Below are 5,122 nucleotides of genomic sequence, written 5' to 3' on the forward strand. Positions count from 1 at the left end.
ATAAAGATTGTATCTCATTCTTAACTCATGATCATTATCTCATTACCAACATGCCAAGGACTAAGGTTTATAACGTCGAGCCTCAAACCAATAACAAAATATATGTTCAACCTTTTGATCTCATACATCGATCAAATAACCATTCACAAATTAATAAAGTGGTATCTCAGAGCTTAGGTCTATTTTAATTTCCACCAAAGACAATTTAATGTTTTTTTTTTTTTGTTAGGCGCCTAATGTTTTAAGTGTTGTGATTTTGAATTTAATTACTTGATTTAAAATCAAATTTTAATTTTGCAAAATTCTTTTATTTTAATTAAATTCATTCTGCATTTTAAAATAAAATATATGTTTTTTTTTTTATTTTTTTTTTATAAATGACCGTGTTATTAATTATTTGTAAAATGAAATGAATTGTGGTATTTATTTTATTCTTTGAACTTAAGTATATATTTTATTTTATCGGTGAGTTTTGGGTAGTCTTAGGATGGGCATATAAGATAGATGATTTCTTTCTATGTGCATTGTATTTAATTCTTTTTGTGTTGTTCAATTTTGAATGAATTTTTTTATGCAAGGGATAAATTATGTATGTTATACAATCGTGTACATTTGGTTGTAGTTACCACCTAGTATCATGTTTAAGGATTCAAGCATGTAATGTAGAACAATATGTAGTGATGAATTGTGCAATATGATAGGTTTGCGTGATCATCATGTGAAGCTTATATTTATGTGACTATTAATATGCGTTTATTGAATAATGTTATTCATTTAATGCTTGACTTTTTAGGGGAGATATTTCTTTCTTTTAATTGCTTTCCTCCAAACCTTGCACCCAATGATAATTTATTTACTTGAGGAATCGATGAAACATGTGGTGATGATGAAATATTGAATTGAGAAATGAGTTATGACACTCTTGTTTTTTGAAGGGTTATTACTTGGAATAAGTGTTTAGTGAAAAGTTTTACTTGGGAATTTTTGAGAATAAGCTTATGAAGGAATTGAGTATGTTTAATTGGAAAATAGAAGAGAACTTGGTGAGCTAGTTTATAAGTATTAAAGTGTGAGTATGTGAGTTAAACTACGAGTGTTTCGTAGAGGATTGGGAGATAATTGAGATGAGAACAAACCTACGAAATTATAATGAAATGCTTGATGATGTTATTTATTGAGGTGAGTTACGAGGGCGTAACTCTTTTCTTTAAGAGGGGTAGAATGTGATATAATTTCGCGCTTTTTACTTAATTCATGCTATTTATTGCGTAATTTTGCATGATTTCCCTCGTTATTGCATAAAAGTATGGTTTGCATGCTTTTAAAGTATGTAAACTTTGGCCATGTAAGATTCTACTGAGTATAAATTTGGTTTGTCGAGTATACATGTTGAGAAGCAAGCAATTTACAGCAATACAAAACACAAAAGTTTGAATAATTTTGAGAAATTATGGATTTTGAGTTAAGTTTCATGGACGAAACTTCTTTTAAGAGGGGTAGATTGTAATCCCCCATATTTTTGAATAAACAATAATTTTATTTTATTATCAATTATATGATTATTTTACGATAATTATATATTTCATAAATATTTTGAAAAATATTTTTTTAAAATAAATAAATAAAAATTAATTCTAAATGATTTAGTCATTATTCTCTATTTCAAAATTAGCTTACTAACTATTGTCAATGATTATTTTTTTTGAAACAAAAAAAAAAAAAATAAATAAATTCATACAAGTTATTATTTTACCATAAAAGTTAAAAGCCTAGTCCAAACTAATTCATAGCCCAGCTTTATATTATTCCCAACCTTAATTAGTATGCAAATTGGGCCCAAACAAGCAATCCTAATTTTATTTGGACTAGGAAATTAAACCCTCAAACTCTTTCTCCCTCATTCACGCAATTTGCTTTCATTGTCTTCCTCCTAGCTTGCTTTGCACGATTTCAAAAAAAAAAAAAAAAAAATGCTGCTTACCTTGCTGCCGCTGCCAGCCACACCGCCCACCACCGGCGCCGGCGCCACCCAACGACCTCCGACCATTGCATCACCACCACACCACCAGTTTGCCCCCTCCTCTCTCCCTTCTTCTTATTCTTCTTCTTCTTCTTTTGTTAATCTAATTCAAATTTTAATCTTTATCAAATTTTGTTATTAAATTGTTATTATTATGGTTTGATTATGTATATGAATTATAAAAGAGTATAAATTTATAAGTTTTATCATGTTAAAATTGTGAAATAAAATTTCAGATTTAATTAATTTAGAAAATTAGGGCTAACCTTGTTTTTTCATGATTTTAGGGCTTAAAACGTGTTAGTCAAGTTACTTAAGTATATAGTATTTATATTATGTTAAAATTATATTTTTTGTGATTAAAACTAATTTTCAGATTATTAAGAATATAAATTTCAGAATTTAAAGCATTCTAAATCATGTTTCTTAATTAGAGTTTTTTATACACTACATGACCGTTATGATTAATTTATGTTAATAGCTTATTAAAGTATCAAATTCAGAGTTTAAGTTAAGTTTCCAGATTTTTGTAATCTGAATTTTATTGTTTTTGTATCAAGAATAATAGGTTTTGATGTTTCTACATATATATTTAAGCCATTATTCCATTATTACAAGTATGGGTTATTAAATTTGCAAAGGATGCGTATAAACTAAATTTTTTGATTTAGTTAGTAGCTTAAACATTCTGTAATTTCATATATAAGAGTGTATTTTAAGGTTTTTATGAAGAAAACTTAAAGAACTATATATAAGCTTTTGATTTTAATTAAAGGGAAGGTTTTAAAGTGTTGTTTGATTGGATTTTGAAGGTTTTAAAGTGAGTTAGTATTGTTATAAATTTGATTGTTTGGGTATTGATTGAAATCTTATTGTTTGGTTTAGGAGAGGACTTAATAGAAGGTGATTTTTAGTTGGTAAAGTGGCCAACCAATCCATTTACTTAAGGTACGTACAAGTTACGAAACCTTGCCTTTAGAGGCATGTTTAGGGAAGTATCGAGAACTTAATATCATGTATAGAGAAGACTGGGTTCAATTGTTTGGATATACATTGTGATTTCCGTATGATTGTGTATTAATTTACCTTGTATGTATTGTTTATGCGTTATTTGCAAGATGCGCTTAGAGGCAAAGGTACGTGAGTATGTGGAATGAATTATTTTATTACTCGTTCATGATTATTGAAATGGAATGAGTAAAGGAAGAATTAAAGTCTTATAAGACGAGGTTAAGGTTTTGGGGTGTTTTATGCACTCAAGGTGTTTATACACCGAGGTAATTAAAGGAATCAATAATAAATATTGCTTGTAACTAATAAATCAAGAATTGAATTGTAAACTTGGTTTACTTGATTGGATTGATATTGGATTGATTGTATTGTTTTGCATACGAGTCATCACCAAGTCTAAACTTGTAAATCACGTAAAGTGCAAGATGGATGAGTAATAAAACTCTAGATTTGTGCACATCTAGAGTAATGACAATCAGGGGTTGGGGTACACGGGGTATTAGCCGTGCACTTTTCTAGAGGTCATCTGATCTACGAGTCTCTTGTTTCAAATACTTTTCAAAAACTAGGAGTTAAATGAGGTCTCATACTAGCTATAGTCACGGAGTCGCGCCCGTGGCCATTGGATGTTTATTGATGTTTCCGAAAGGAGGCATGGGGGTTTTCTTTTATTGATGTTCCAAATGAAGCATGGGATGGACAACCTTGTCTATTGCTTAATTCGATGAATAGAATGAAATGACTTATCTATTATTAATTAGTGAGGTCTTAGAAATGTAAATAGTTGAGTTATGTGTTTGAGTCTATAATTAAGTTGTATTTGATGATTGATTATTGGTAACATGTTGGAATTTCTTATTATTTTACTTCGTAGCCTGTATGTACTCAGCGTTGCTGATTGCGGGCTTTTGTGTGTCTTTCTTTTGTCATGGCCTTCGCCTTTTAATGACCCTGTAATAATCCAATTTTTACACTTGTAATATTGGGGGGCAGATTAACTATAGGCTTTTATATATTCAGGACTTGCATCAAGGTGGTGGGATTTTGAGTGGAGTGTTGGTTACCATTCACAGTTTATTTTATTTCTTACTTTTGAATTTATTTAAACTCTGTTTAATTTATCTACCACTTTTATTGTTTTGAGTTTTGAATAAGGGCCTTAATGGTTCCAAGTTGTAAGACTTAATTTGGTTTTGTTTGTTGGTTTTGAAACTTATTTATAGCTGAAATAGTTATTTCCGCTGCTAATTTCTGAATTAGCCTTAACGTTTGAATACGTGGCGGTATCACGTCAGTAATTCTCTTGGGTGTTATTAAAGATATTTACAGGTTTAAAGAGAATTACTGGGGTGTTACAGCGGGAGTGCGGTGCTGGTGGGTGACTACCTGACTGGAGCTGACAGGGAAGGGTGGTGGGTTTTATTTAATTAATTTACTTTTTTTAATTTTTAATTTTGTTTTTTTTTATTATTTTTTATTATTTTTTATTTTTATTTATTTTTTTAATTATCAATCCCGTCTTGACACATGTCTAATAACTTGTTATAACAAGTTGTATGAGAGGTTGAGACCATTAAAAGCAAATTGATATTAAAGTTCGGATTGTTAAAAAATAATTAAAAGTTGAGATTATTTTGAGCGAATGAGGCAAAGTTAGGATTATTCTTGTCAATTTTTCCTAAAAAAAATCCACAAGATTGGTTTTATATCCACCTAAAGTGCCTAAATGCACTAACCTTTTACTATTACAAGGTAAGAAACACACGCACTTGTGTGTGTGCGATATACAAAAAATTTAATTAGGCTATATTCTCATCTTTATTCCAATAACAAACAATAAATATTTGTTGGTGTAAAATTATAAGCTAATGAGAAAAATATATATTAGTAAAAAAAATTGATGAACTTATGGAGTATTTTTTTATTCATTTCCTTTTTTTTTAAAAAAAAAAATAAATTAAAGCCTTCTATCAGTTTGGCTTAAGTTTGAAGCCAATTCCGGTGTTAAAAAAAAAAAAAAAAAAAAAAAAAAAAAAATCAAGAGTAGAATCTAATTTCAATTATTATAGGAGTGGGAGCAGGTTTTTTTTT

At 29.2% G+C, this 5,122-nt stretch overlaps 1 long non-coding RNA gene across 1 annotated transcript; it reads left to right on the top strand.

Annotated features, from left to right (window-relative positions):
• Window positions 1-1,914: 1,914 nt before the first annotated feature.
• Window positions 1,915-4,951, top strand: LOC145593104 (uncharacterized). The gene is made up of 3 exons (XR_014102547.1): window positions 1,915-2,068; window positions 2,906-2,968; window positions 4,052-4,951. It is a non-coding gene; the product is annotated as an uncharacterized LOC145593104 (long non-coding RNA).
• The last annotated feature ends 171 nt before the right edge of the window (window positions 4,952-5,122 follow it).

This window comes from Chenopodium album, chromosome 18 (assembly GCF_948465745.1).
Source record: "Chenopodium album chromosome 18, dcCheAlbu1.1, whole genome shotgun sequence".
NCBI lineage: Eukaryota > Viridiplantae > Streptophyta > Magnoliopsida > Caryophyllales > Amaranthaceae > Chenopodium > Chenopodium album.